This window comes from Euprymna scolopes, chromosome 26 (genome assembly GCF_053919585.1).
Source record: "Euprymna scolopes isolate OS-2025 chromosome 26, ASM5391958v1, whole genome shotgun sequence".
Taxonomy (NCBI): domain Eukaryota; kingdom Metazoa; phylum Mollusca; class Cephalopoda; order Sepiida; family Sepiolidae; genus Euprymna; species Euprymna scolopes.
The window spans coordinates 52,775,939-52,791,130 of NC_136507.1; the positions used below are offsets into that span (position 1 = coordinate 52,775,939).

At 35.3% G+C, this 15,192-nt stretch overlaps 1 protein-coding gene across 22 annotated transcripts in view; it reads left to right on the forward strand.

The window, feature by feature from the left end:
* Window positions 1–8,763: 8,763 nt before the first annotated feature.
* Window positions 8,764–15,192, forward strand: part of LOC145248052 (lipopolysaccharide-induced tumor necrosis factor-alpha factor homolog) — a 202,466-nt gene continuing 196,037 nt past the window's right edge. For all 22 annotated transcript variants that reach the window (XR_013863318.1, XM_080109795.1, XM_080109800.1 and 19 more), the window contains exon 1: window positions 8,764–9,187. The gene's annotated coding sequence lies outside the window, so the exon portion shown is untranslated. The remainder of the gene's footprint in view (window positions 9,188–15,192) is intronic.

The window sequence follows — 15,192 nt, forward strand, 5'->3', positions numbered from 1 at the left end:
GGCTGTTAAATATGCACTCGCGTACAAACTGCCTTGTCAAAAAACCTTTAAGCCAATAAACACAAAAATAAATGCCCCCCTTCCTCAGGTGGCAAGAAAGTGGGTGCCCATTTTAAGCTAAATTTACATGGAAAAGTGATCACCCACTTTTTGGAAAAGAAATTTCTTCATATCATGAAAACTATTTTTGGTACTCCTTGGGCGTTGAGTTCCATGGCGACTTATTTAATGGTCGTTCCTTAGTCCCCCCCTCAGTCAAGGCTAACGCATGCGCACGTAATATTTTCGTTATTTATTTACTTACGTTACCTTTGGCACTTTTACAAACATTACTTACGTTGGCTTAACTCTTTTTATAAATAATAAAAAAATAGTAACTAAACCATTTATTGATAATTTGTCACGTGTACAAACATTTATTCATTTATTTATTTACGTTAGCTTAACTCTTTTCATGATTAAAAAAAAGTTTTACTCCTTAAGAATAATAAAAGGAAAAAGTTACTAAACATTTATTAATAATTTCTCACGTACTTATGTTGGCTTAACTCTTTTCATGAAGTATAAAAAAAAAAAAAGTAACTAAACCGTTTATTGATAATTTCTCACTTACAAACATTTTTAATTTACATGAGCGAATAAGTCTGCTGGTCGCCATGGAACTCAACTGCCACCCAAAAAAGTATTTTGTTATATACGAACGTGAGAAAATGGAAAATTTTATCAAAATTCCGGGATGCTATTTTTTTTTGGTAAATATGAAGAATTACTCCACCCTCGAAAATTCCTTTAAAATTACCACTCTTAAATGTTTTTGGGGTCGCTGAAAACGAAAATAACGTTTAAAATTACGGCAAACGAGTAGTTTCCAAGGTATGAAGAAATGTTAGTTCTAAAAAAGTGGGGGATCACTTTTCTATCATAATTTAACATAAAATGATCACCCACTGACATTAACCGAACAGAAGAACTGTTTAATATTTTACAAAAATTCTGTTTACATTTGATGGGAGGTGGTGGAGGGGCGGGGGTGTTTTGTTGGCCGCGGCCCCTCCAACCAATTTAAACAGGTAATTTTAAAAGATTTTCCAAAGGTAGAAAGAAAGTCCCGGCCCCCCCAAAAAAATTGTGGCCACAAAGTGGGTGATCATTTTACGTTCAATTATTATGGAAAAGTGATCCTCCACTTTTTTAATCAAACATTTCTTCATATCTTGGAAACTACTCGTTTGCCTTAATTATAAACGTTATTTTCGCTTTCAGCGACCCCGAAAACCTATAAGAGTAGTAATTTTAAAGGAATTTTCGAAGGTGGAGTAATTCTTCATATTTACCTTCTTTTTTTTTCCAATAACAATTAATTAATAATCAGACAAATTTATTTTAGGTAGGCTTCGCCAGGAAACCTTTTAAAAATAAAAAAATTAAGATAAACAAATGGTGCTAGTGTACTTACCGATCCGCGCTATTTTAATTCTGCTAGTCGCTATGGAACTCAACGGCCACCCAAAAAAGTATTTTGTTATAGAGACGGGCCTTAATAATAATTAATTAATAAACCTTTTTCTCTACTTATTTCTATCTCTAACCCATATTAATAAACCTTTTTCTCTACTTATTTCTATCTCTAACCCATATTAATTTTCTTATAAATTTTAAATCAAGACCTTTTATTTCAATTTTTTTCAGATTCATCTGCCTTACTTTTAATGCTAGGTTTATTTATGGTGTCTTTTAAATTCAATAAAAACCCTTCAAAATTTGCTGACGAGGAGACCTTGCTTATTAAAAAACTATATGTAATTATTGTACATAACTTGATGTATACCACAATAAAAAGCATTGTTTTCCGAAACGATCGTACAGATAATTGATTTTGTTATTGTTCCTTCTTATGAAACGGATTTTTAATTTAATTATAATTTGATTTTTAAATTTTAAATTATCAATCACATTACTTAATATTGAATTAGCTCTAGGACATTTAACTATCGAGCTTATTATATATCTAAATTACAACGAGCACTTTCTCTTTCCTGTATTTTAATTAAACTAGTAATTTCACTGTTACATTAAAATACACTCAGCTCTTTAGACTATTGTTCTAATCTCCTTTAAATTATATATATATATATATATATATATATAAGATTGTTGTTACTTATTTTTTATCAGTCTGTCACATTTCTTTCCGCTCCCTGAGAATCAATAATAAAAAAATAAATAAATAAACAATCTTGCATTTAAAGGCGATAAAAATCGTGCATAAATTTGGATAAGGTACTGTGGTCTAGTAGTAAAACACCGGGCTACTTATCAAGCTGTGACAAGTTTGATCCTTATTAAAGTTTAGCCATGCTGACGACAGGTGATACCTAGTAATATGCATATCCATGGATAACTTTTATGCACGTAAAAAATATTTAGTAAATATTTCAATAAAAAATATTCAAATGTTTAATAAAAATACATATATATACAAGTTAGAAAAGCATTCTGTTGTACTTTTTAAAAAAATCATTGAAAATTTTATATCTATATCATTAATTGATAGATGAAAGATAATGTTTTTAAATTGCAACAAAATGTACATTACATAAAATAAATCCCAGGTAATTTTTTGATTCAATTTAAATTAAATTTTCATACCTTACTTTGTAAAATTTATAAAAGTGCACTTTGAAGATAAATAAAGTTCAAATTGAATCTTGTACCTTTATTTTTAAAGCCTATAGTAAAAACATTTTGTTTAACAATTTTCATGCCTTGGATGAAATGCTTTTCTAACTTGTATCTTATCTTTTTAAGATTATATTTGAAAACTCTTCTTCTCTCTATTTCAGTTTGTATTTCTCCTCACACCACAACTCATTTTTGCAACCTCCACTTTGTATTATTACAGGTCTGAATATTCTGTTTCAGTTTGTATTTCTCCTCACACCACAACTCATTTTTGCAACCCCCTCTTTATATTATTACAGGTCTGAATATTCTCTCTGTTTCAGTTTGTATCTCTCCTCACACCACAGCTCCTTTTTTGCAAGCCCCTCTTTGTAATACAGGTCTGAATAATGAGAAAATCTGAATTGTTTTAACAAAAACTTGAAAATAACTTTTTTTAGATTAAATTTTTACAAACTTCTTTCAGAATAGAAAATCTTTACAATTTAATAAGGAACATATTTCATATAGGTTTCATTAACAAATATTCAGAACATAACAAGAAAAATAGAGATGAAATTTCAAAAGGACAGTATACCTGGTTACGGTCAATAGTAGCATTCGCCAGCGAAAATCTTTGTTATTCTATTATTATTATTTAAAACATTTTGTGTCATACTCTTTCGCGCGAGGACTAATATACAAGGGGCGTGCAATAAGTAATGCCCCTGACCCACTTCCTATAGCAGTAGAGCAACGAAACTTGGCACAGTTATTAGTCTTTCTCTACATAGGAACCACCCAGAGTTATGCATTTCTCTTGTCGTTTGATGCAGCTCTGGAGACCGTTTTTGTATAACACCCCAGATTGGTCCTCCAACCACGACGTGACTTCAGAAATCAAGGCTGCATCATCTGGGAAACACTTTCCTTTCAAAAACAACTTCATGGCTGGGAAGAGTTGAAAGTCAGAGGGTGCAAGGTCAGGAGAGTAGGGGGGATGGCGACATGCGAGTTGTGGACCGGAGCGTTGTCCTGCAGAAGGAGGGTACCTTTGCTGATCTTGCCCCGCCTCTTGATTTTGATAGCTTCCCTTAATTTCCTCAAAAGTGAAGCATAATAGGCTCCTGTAATTGTGATACCCTTTGCCAGGTAATCTGTCATCACTACTCCGTCCTGGTCCCAGAAGACTGTGAGCATGATCCTGCCAGCGGAGGGCTGCACCCTTGCCTTCTTTGGAGGTGGTGAGTTCAAGTGCTTCCACTGCATTGACTGGGCTTTGGTCTCTGGATCATAGTGGTGGACCCAGGTTTCAGCCTGTGTAATCAGTCTTTTGAAAAACTTGGACTCATCTTCTTGGCACATCTCCAAATTCATCCTCGAACACTCAACGCATTCTCACTTCTGGAATGGTGTGAGCAACCTGGGAATCCATCTGGCAGACACCTTATGCATATGCAAATGGTCATGAATGATAGTTTCCACAGACCCTGTACTAATCTTGACATCTAATCTTGACATCTTGGGCTATTTGGCGAATAGTAATCCAAAATGGCAGCCTCAACTTGACGGACAGATGCCTCATCAATGGCAGAAGGGGGGGGCGACCAAGTCTGGGAGCTGTTTCCATAGACTTCCGGCTATGTTTGAATTCACGATACCAGCGTTTTACAAAGTCATATGATGGGGCATTATCACTATAAGTTTCTTTCATTTCATCAAAAGTCTCCGGTGGTGTGCGTCCTTTCAAATACAAACACTGGATCACTGCTTGACATTCAACAGGCTCCATTTCACACCTGACTCAGTTCAAGGAAGAGAGAATCATTTTTTTTATGGATTTTAGCGATTCATAATACATTGTAGGCATAAGAACATTGATTTTAAAGTTTCAGTAATTCAAATTGAATTGTCTCCTTTTATTAAACATGGGGGATCCAAACACAACGTTATCTCTTACTCATAAAATTTGATTTTCTTAGATAAAAAAAAAAGTCCTTGATCAATTTTTGAAACTTTGATTCCAGTAAAGCAACTGGCCCTAATGGCATTTCAATTATAGTGCTGAAGAAGCTTCAACCAAAACTAGCTCCCATACTTACAAAGCTGTGTAAGCATTATCTTATGGAGAATTGCTTCCCAACACCCTGGAAAACCTCATCAGTATGCCCCATATTTAAAAATTCAGGTGATCGGTCATCTTCCTCTCAGTACAGACCAATAAGTCGCTTGTGCATCATGAGTAAGTTGCTGGAATCTGTGTTAAATAGAGAAGTAGTTAACTACCTTAGCTAAAATAACCTTCTCAGTGACAGACAATATAGTTTCCATTCTGCTAGATCTACAGTAGATGTGCTAACAGTTATATTTCATAGGATTAGTGGATCTCTTGACAGAGGCTTCCTTTTTAGGGCAATTTCTTTTAACATATTAAAGGCCTTTGATAGGGTGTGGCATAAAGGTCTACTTCACAAGATCTCCAGCTACAGTATAGCTGGAAATGTCTTCTCAGTTATTAAATCATTTCTCTCTGATAGGTTCATAAGAGTAGTGGTTGATGGGCAGAAATCAGAAGTTCACAGTATTAATGCTGAAGTCGCTCAGGGGTCCATCCTGGGTCCAACTCTCTTCCTGATCTACATCAATGATCTCCCAAATCACATTCGTAGACATTTATGCTAACGACGCTACCATCTATGGTAACACTTCAAAGTTCATAAATGATCAAGTTCTCTCTCTTCTGATCTTGAGCACATGGTTCATTGGGGAAAGAGATGGCAGGTTAATTTTAATGCATCTAAAACCAAGCTTCTATCTTTACATCATTAATGCTCTGATCCTTGTCTGCCATCAATTGAAATGAATGGCTTTTGTCTTGGGGAGGTTCCATGTTTTGATAAGCTTCTGGGTCAGTCCTTTACTCCTGATCTGAAATGGAACATGTACATCAAATCTGTTGCCAAGGTCGTGCGTGATCCTTTTCTAGTCTCACACAAAAACACGCGTTCACATTTCAAGCTATATTACTTGTCACATACATATGCGCACACAAACATACGCGTGCACGTCCACACATGTACATAGATTCACGTTCGCGTACATGCATTCACATTCACGTGTATATACACACACGCTAACGTACACACATGTACTCACACACGCGCACACGTCACTTCCCCTTTCAAAGGAAATCCACACATGCGCAAAAGACCACTGGAAACACCTATAAAAGAAAGAGCAATAAGCGGCTTTTTCCTTTTAGGACCAGCTTTCTAGCTGTACGGGCTACGGACTGACAGCGTGCCTTTTCGGCATGTACGCGCACGCGCGTGCCTCACACCACTTGCTACTATGTGAGACAAAAAGCCAAAAAACAGTACGTACACTTTATACGCTTTCTCTCTCCATGAACTGGATTGACATTTCTCACTCTATCTCCCCTTCGGCTTTGGTCCATCAAAACAGACATGTGCTCGACTCTCTACTGAGCTTAACCCTCTCTTTCTACAGGCCGGCTTGCTACTTCACGTTTTTCTATTGCATTCCCCTTTCCTTCCACATGCGTAGTCTTCAACGGTCAAATGAACACGTGTACACCCAAGACTTTCATTTCTCAACAGAAACATGTTTATTTTATTTCAGCATTTGAGTTCTTTGTTTCCTTCATTCAATTCGTTTCATTATTTTTTTTTTGTAGCGAGTTAGGGTATATATATCCTAGTCCTCTACAGTCGCCAGAAAAATGGTGAGATCATTCTACCACTTCAGTAGATATGTCACTGCCAATGCAACTCTTTACCTCTATAAGAGCCAAGTATGTCCAAGGATGGAGTACTGTTGCCACATCTGGGCAGAAGCTGTTAGAAGTTGCTTATCCTTCCTTGACAAAGTTCAAAATAGACTTTGTAGCCTAGTGGAGGCGGTGCTCTTTTCTCTTTCCTGCAACCTCTTTCTCACAGATGAGACGTTATGAACCTGTCTCTGCTTTATCGTTATTTTCATGGCAAGTGCTCATCTGAGCTCCAATCTGTGGTCCCCCCTTGCCAAACATTCACGAAAAACACTCATCTAGCTGAAATGTTGGAATTTTATCTTGCTTCCAGATAAATTCGATGCTAAAGTAACTAACCTGAAAAAAAAAACAACATGAAACAAAAGAGGGGGAGAGGGTAAAGAATAAAATATAAAGGTCTTGCTTTGAAACGAAGAAGAGATTTTATTCACAATAAAATTAATTGCAAATTTTTCCCTTTGTGGCCATTAAACTTATGAAACGCCAAAGTAACATATTATGAAAAAAAATAACACTGGTTCTTATAATGAAGATGTTGTATCCATTAACGAATACAATAATAAGATTCAAAATAGTATCTCCTAATCACACTCGCATATGAAATAAATTTTAGGAGCGTACTCACAAATTGAAAGCCAGTCAGGCACGTGCCTTTTTCTATTTTTTTCTCGTTTAAAGTTCTTTTAGAATTTTCTCTCCCTCCATGTTTGCGTACAAACTGTAGACACACAGATGGATTTCAGAAGCAAGACCGTGTTTCTTGTCCAAAGGTGTTTCTTTACTGGGTTTTCTTCTTTGTAGGAGGTTCCAAAATTCCTTGTCACATAAAATAAGGTATTTTCTTTAAAATAATTTCACTCCTTCTAAAATACGTGCAAAACTGTAGTCACGTAGATAGTTTTCAGAAGTTTGTCTTGTCACATATCTGGGTATTCTTGCCGGGTTTTCTTCTTTGAAGGAGGCTCGTCAAAATTCCATTCTCAGCGCTGAGCAATGAAACAAACATCCAATCTCCACGTCAGCAGAATTTCAAAAGAGCAAGAATCTCGCGCTGGGCTCGTGACGTCATCACAGAGCTAGCATTTTCCTTTTCTCAAATTAAAGGGAGTTTCGTACAAATCCAAAATGTACAAAACTAAAAATCATAAAGGATACGAAATACAGAAAATCATATATAAGAATCAGATAAAAGATAATAAATGTAAACAGGGGAGGGGGGATGTACTATTATTGGTACAAAAAAAATTCCAACAGAAACCATTATCAATAATTTCCCTTACTCTTTATCAGTGTCTAAACCTATAACGTAGATTCCATGAACAAAGCTTCTTTCTTAGAACTGTACACCTGTGGAACTCTCTTCCGTTTCCCTGCTTTCCAGTTGACTACAATATGGTTGGTTTCAAGTCTGTTGCGGTCCAGGATATAAATATCCTAACTCGCTACAAAAGAAAATAATGAAACGAATGGAAAAAAGGAAACAAAACTCAATTGCTGGATAAAATAAACATGTTGTTTATTTTCTGTCGAAAATAAAGGGTTCAGGTGGAACAAGTGTTCATTCAGTCGTTGACGACTACGTGCATGAAAAAGAAAGGAATGAAGTAGAGTACGAGAAATGGCAGTCCCGCATTTACAAAGGGAAAGAGAGAGTGTTGGCCTCAGCAAAGCCGCACGTGCATGATAGCAGTCGTCTACGTGGAAAAGTCTTCAAGCCAAGAGCTGTGGACGCAAACTTGTCTGGTTGATGAATCAAGGCAAAAGGGAAGAAAGAGGAAGTTGAATGTTTGTTGTTGACTTTTATACCGGGGTCAGTGTTCTGACTGCGCAAGTCCAATGTGAACAAGTTCGTGATGAGCCATCCCCTTAAATAATTCAATTTACCAAATTTCCACTACTAACGATTACTATGATATTGTCCCGTTGACTACTATACACCCATTAACCCTTATCCTCGAGTGGCCTCCAGGCCTTGATAAGTGGTGACTACTTTGTAAAAAAAAAAAAAAAAAAAGAAGTAAATCAATAAATTACCTAACAACAGTCTTTCCCTGCCGAATGTTGTGCATCATATAGATTTTTCTATATTTTTATTTTATTATTTATTTTTTTAATTATGTTGAATTCTGTACATGCACAAGCAGGTTGGTTGGGAGCAGGCATACTGAACCCAATGTAAGGTTTCTTAGTGTATCTTGTGTAGTTTCAGACTTTTAGCCGGACACACGCACGCTAGCGCAGAATTACGACTGCCCTCAACAGAATGCATAATCGCGTTGTCGATGTGATGTTACTGCTAGTATTGCCTCTTCTTTTTAATTTCAAATATCGTAGCAACAGCGCACGTTTTCAGAGTGCGTCTAAGCGTCTCCCACTTCTTCTCTTCCGACCCAAAATTCACATTGACGTCACTTTTTCGGGTTTTCACTGAAAAGTTGAAAGCAAAACTAACAAAGTGCGGTTTTTTTCTCTCTCCTCCTTTTTCAGGTTATTATATAATAACATTTTGTGATAAAAATTTAGTTTGCTTTCTGTTTTGGTGTACATATCTCTTTCTCCTCTCTCCCCTCTCTCTCTATATCGGAGGATTTTTATTGACTTTTTAGAAGGAATGCAAAAATAAAAGAAAAAGGAAAAAAACCAAAGCTCACGGATTATTTGTATTTGTTGATAAGACAGCACAACAGCAACGCAAAGATTTTTATTTTACCCCGGAGACAAGTTTAGAAGGAGGTAAGTAAAATTAAGTTTTTGAAATTGATTCCTTCATGTTTAAATTTTGTTTAGAGTTTCGTTTGAAATTTTAGTTTTTTTTAGGATAAGATTAATACATAAATCGCTTTTTTTTCTTTTTTTTTTTTGCGAGAGGTAAATAATATGGTAATATTTTTTCGGGTTCAATGAATTAGAATTGGTTGACCTCGTTTTTGAATAAGTTTTCTGTATTGGTAAGTGTTTTAGGAATTAAAATTTGAACGGATGTATTATTTGAGGGTTTTTGAAATGAAAGTTGATATCTCAATTTAATCTTTGGAAAAGAATTATAAAAAAATGGGTTTGTTTTACTGAATATTTCTTTTACATATTAAAAAAATATTTACTTTCAAAAATAGAAGTTATTAAATCATTACTTTTCTTTCTTTTTTTCTATTAACATCACGTACTTATCGTTAAAAAAAGACTGCCTCACAACTAAAAAAAAAAAAAAAAGATTGGGCAAGTAGCATGCACCAGTCATAATACTTCCTTATTTACCCAAAAGTGACGTTTATTGTGAGATTCTTCCGTTTTTAAAGCTGATTATGTGTAAACACCTAAAAAAAAAATTGTCGGAAAAAAGTTAGAAAAAAAAAGAAGTATTCTAGAATTTAAAGAATCAGTTTCAAATATAAATGTAACGTAATATTTCCGCATCGTTCTAACTTTTCAGCATAGTTAACTTTTTGAGAACGAAAATCGAAAAAATTAATAATTTATTACAAAAATTATTTTCGTTAATAATTAATTTTCTACTTTATCGTTTTTCGTAATTTGGGGGTATGACTATGTTACTAATTTCGAAATGATAAGTAGTTACCATTGGTTTTAATTGAAATTCAATATTTCGATTTTCGCTCTAATAACGAATGAGCACAAGCTATTTTCCCCCACTAACCCCAAATCCGAGTAGCAAGGTCGTAAAACTACGTGTAATTCTTTTTTAAAAAGGTATTATCGTTACGATTCGCGTTTCCACTTCATTTCCGGTTGCCCCTCCACATGTTAATAACTTTTCTAAATGATTACGTTATTAAATAAGAAAAGTCCTTACTCCTTCTAACATAAATGAAGATGTGCCCCCTGCCCCCCTTTCTTTAACCAGCACGTATTTAGTCCTAACAATTTAATAAACAAAGGATAACATAAAAATATAATTAAAAACGAAATCGCAACCAGAACTGAAGTGGATACAGGAATCGTAAAGAAAGGAAAGTAGCATTAAAAACGTATAGAATTTATCTCCCATAGCAAAGAAAAAAAAAAGTTAGGTTAACTTAACGACACTAAAAAGCTAGAATGAGCCATGACCCCGGCATCGAGATATTTAGAGCTTTTTAAAGTTATACGGAATTTATTCCCACTCTAATTGAATTTTTTTTTTTTTTTGCTCGAATATGCTAAAAATAATGTTTTTATTTATTTTCTGAGGTTGAAGAGTACAAGGGAACAAAAATCTGCCAGAGTCTCTGAAGAAGTGGCCTATAAATTTTTATTTTAATCCGGTTTCCTCGTAAAAGTGTCAGTTCGAAAGCCACATCTGTTTATGGCAAAAAAAGAAAAAGAAAAAAGTCTTCTAACATAGTTCGATTCGATTAAAAGCCGAAAATAAAAATGGCATTTCTGAGAAAAAACATTTTCTTTTCGCAGAACTTTCTTCATACGCATTTAATAATTTTATGTTTAGCTCATAAAGCGTACAACGTAGCTGTTCAATAGCATGCTTTCAGTTTATTTGTGTACTTAACAGTTCCCTTTATTAGGTTTTATTTCTTTGGTGCTTAGATCAATCCCCATGACCGACGATATTGATTGGAGAAAATCCGGTAACAAGTTACGATCACAGCCGACAATCAATCACACAAAATGAAATCCGGGTTTCTGAAACGAAAACACATTCTATATTTACATTGTTACATTGCATTTTTTCTTTTTTGTGTGATGCTTTAGCAGTGTCAGAAATTTCGTGAAAATAGTGAATAATTCCACCCCATCTTTCCAAGCTTATAACTCCTCGAAAAATGTAATTCAAGCCCTAATTTTTTTTTTCAATTAAAGGAGTAAGGACCAAGGTTTTATTTAAAAAAAAAACAAAACAAAACAATGTGTTTTTTTTTTTTTAAAAAGGTTTTAAACTTCGGACTTTACAGGTAAATTTCTAAAAAACTGATTTTTTTTTTTGTTTTAAATTTGAATATATTATTTATTGACCTTTTCTCTTCAATTTGTGATATATAAACCTATTAAACATAAATTAATTATTTTACTTTGTACAGGCGCTGTGTAAAGCATCACTGATGCTTTACACAGCGCCTGTACAAAGAAAGGCGACAGATGAAACAAGGGGGATAAATCGTGAAACAAAGGAGATTTTTTTTAAAATTAAATTATTAGGTGAAAGTACAGAATAGCTAAAAAACAAAAAAAAAAAAAAAACACACACACACACACACACACACACACACACCCTCCTCTGACCATGCTAAGAATAGCTTTCTAAATAATAACGTTATTTCAGCTTGGTACGATAAGTGAAAAATAAATAAATAATTAAAATGATTTCAAAACAAAATAAAACGCAACAATTAACAAAAATGAAAAATGATTAAAATGCTTTTTATTTTTCGTTTTGTCAGGAACTCCAGTTTCATTTTGTGTGGTGACTTTTCGACTGCTATCTTAAATAGGTTACTTTATTTTACTGTGCCAGTATTAGCAGCCATAGGGCCTCATCTATAGATGTGTTTCTTCTCCCCTTTTTGTAAGTTTCTGTTTTATTTCGTAGCCCATCATCGTGAACTGGTTTCTATTTTCACTGCATTGCGGAACGTGAACAAGATAAGTCGGAATCTTTCGAAGAATCGGTTCTAAGTTTTAATCATAACGACATAAGCATTGCGTGCGCTTTATTTACATGGCGTGACTCACCACGAGAACAAGGATGATTTTTAATGAAGGGTAAAATCCATTTCCTTTAAAAAAAACGGATGATTTTTAATGAAGGGTAAAATCCATTTCCTTTAAAAAAAACGGGGGGGGGGGAATTCTGGATGGGGAACAAAAATAAAAATTGTCTTAAATTTTGGGAGGATTTTTACTCGTATATCTGAGGACAGAGCAGATACAACACTTTGATCAGTAGCCCAATTTACACCATTAATGATTACTACACTACCACCTTACATTCATTAACCTTTATCCTTAAGTGACCTTCGGGCCTTGATAAGTAGTGACTTCCAGGTAAAAAAGAAAAGAAAGTTCAGGATCAAAGTGTTGTATCAGTGCCCTGTTCAAAGTGCCAGAAAGAAATATTCAATTTACACACACACACATATATATAGGGCATAGTCGCGTTGACACACCGGTTCTTGTCAGATCACTGAAGTTAAACAATGTTGCACCTGGTTAGTACCAGATGGGTGACCATTTGGGAATTCTAGACACTGTATACGCTCTCCGCTTATCTCGGCATTTGTTTCCAGTCGTCCTGTACATACACTTCACTTGCTACTGGTATTTAACAATGTTCACTAAGGAGAGGTCTGGTTGGAGATTGCGCACCTCCTGCCACAAAAATTTCACACGCAGACACCCCCTTCGTGGGTATCCATAGTCTGTCAAAGACTGAAGGAACCTTATATATCTATCTGTCCATCTATATATATAGTATCACTTTCGTTCTGCTATCTAATGTAAAACATACCCCCAATTTCACTCTAATTTTGGTAACTGAAATAGGTATTAACCATGTTTATTTTTCTGAAGATAAATTATTGAAGATAATCTATGAAGATTTATATTTCTTTACGATTTTCTTTTAAATGATTAAATATAATTTATCCAAATGAAAATAAAAAGTAAATTAAAAAAAAAAGGAAAAATAATTGCCAAAAACTGTCATCATTTTTAGAAATATCGACGTTTTTGTTATTGGAGAAAAAAGAATTCTTGGTGAGCACTCTTCCTAGACACCAGCAGTCAAGTTCATGTATTTGGTGACTTTAATGTCCACCGTAGTAACTGGCTTGGTTTCTCTAGTTGCACAAACACAGCTGGAAGCATTGCACATAACTTTTCTATATCACATTCCCTGACGCAGGCAGTCATGTTCCCGACCTGTCTCTCAGATCTACAGGACTAGCAAGTCTCGTTTTTAGACCACAGTTCCTGAGAATTGTATAACAAATTCCCATTGCCCACTTGAGAATGTAGATCATGTTGTGATAATGATAGATATCACCTTAAACCCTTGACCGCTAGTTGAAGAACCATTGCTTAAAATGACAAGGTACTACAAGAAGGTTGACTGAGAAGTCATCAGGGATCACATAAGAGATTCTCCATGGGAAAATATCTTTTTTTCTTCATGCGGAATAATGTGCAAATGAAGTCACTGAATGGTTCACAGCAGCAATTGAAGTGCATATTCTCATAGAAAAGTTCTGTAACAACCCACACTCTCCCCAACGATTCAGTTCTACTCCTGCAGCTGTTATTGCTCAAAGGCAGTACGCATACTGCAGATTTATCTGACATAAATCCAGAACAAAAGACAAAAGTTTATAGAGGCTAGAAATAATTGTAAGAGCGAAATAGCCGTAGCAAAGAAAAGACATACTGAAACTACTCAAAAACATCTCGAATTGCAGAAAATAGGAACTCATGATTTCTGGAAAATCTATAACAGCATAGTAAATGATAGACAATCATCAATTACCTACTATCCAACAACCTTGATATTGTTTGCATGGCACCTGCTTAACTGACGGTTTGCCTCCAACTCCACATTGGACCCAGCAAATACTCCCTCCCAGACTTTCTTTTGCAGACAGAAGCCACACTCGATGATCTGAAAATTACCCCTTCCCAAGTTTGTGATATCATAAAAAATCCTAGACACCTCAAAGACATGTGGGCCTGGTCTTATCCCAGCCATACTATTAAAAAAAATGCTCCACTGAGGTTGCCCCATTTCTCTCCAAACTTTTCAACAAATGCCTTACTAAATCTTACTTCCTTGCTGGGAAATTGCTTCTGTGGTATCAGTTTACAAGAAATCTGGCGAAAGAACTGACCCACTAGATTGTTGCTCCGTTAGCCTCCTCCCTCTCTTTGTCAAAATCTTTGATCTTAATTAATCAAGCATTAATTCGCCACCTCCTAGATATTATGCAACACCCCCAAGGCGAAATCTCATCATATACACAGGCAAGAAATTGTGCACTAACCCTAAGTTCCGGTAGCTACACTTTTAACTGTCTAGTGGTGGACCCTTCAAGAGTGACCATACCCTCACTGGTCACTGGAAAATACCGCTTAGATGCTCAGAGCATACAAAACGTGCACAATTCTAAGTCTGTGTGGCAACACTGTTTACTTCACTTTGACGTCGTGCTGAGGTTTATTCTCACAATGGTTTGATCTGTGTCTTCACTATCTAGGTATCGAGAAGATTTGAAATCAGCTGCATCTTCAATTCGACAGACAATCAACAAATAAAGAAAAAACCTGTGGTCATTTTTATTATAAACAAAAAAAAGTAATTATTCACTGAAAGTTCTGACTCAAGATGCAAATATTCAGGGACTGGCGGCTTCCATTAGTAAACTTATGGTGAATAACCCTAAGTTCAGGGACTTGTCTCTTCACAGTGTAGATTTAGGGGCTTAGAATAGGGTGAGACTAAAGTCAGGAGTTTCTCTGACTCGTGTAAAAGCCCCAAACAGTTGACAGAGTGTGTCTTCGAGGCTATTTTTGCCTTTCATTATATTGAGAATCAGGTGGGCTTAATCCCACATCCAATTCCCAAATTTTCATTTCATAATTCTCAGGAAAGCAATCTCGGACAGTTTTTGAAATTCTCAAGCTCTAAAAAAAATTCCTTTTCTTCTTCTTCCTTAAATCTATAATCTCTGACGGCCACTCTCAACAGGAGAGCTCATTGCCTTTACCCTTCATTGGGCTCTACCTTTCACCATCAC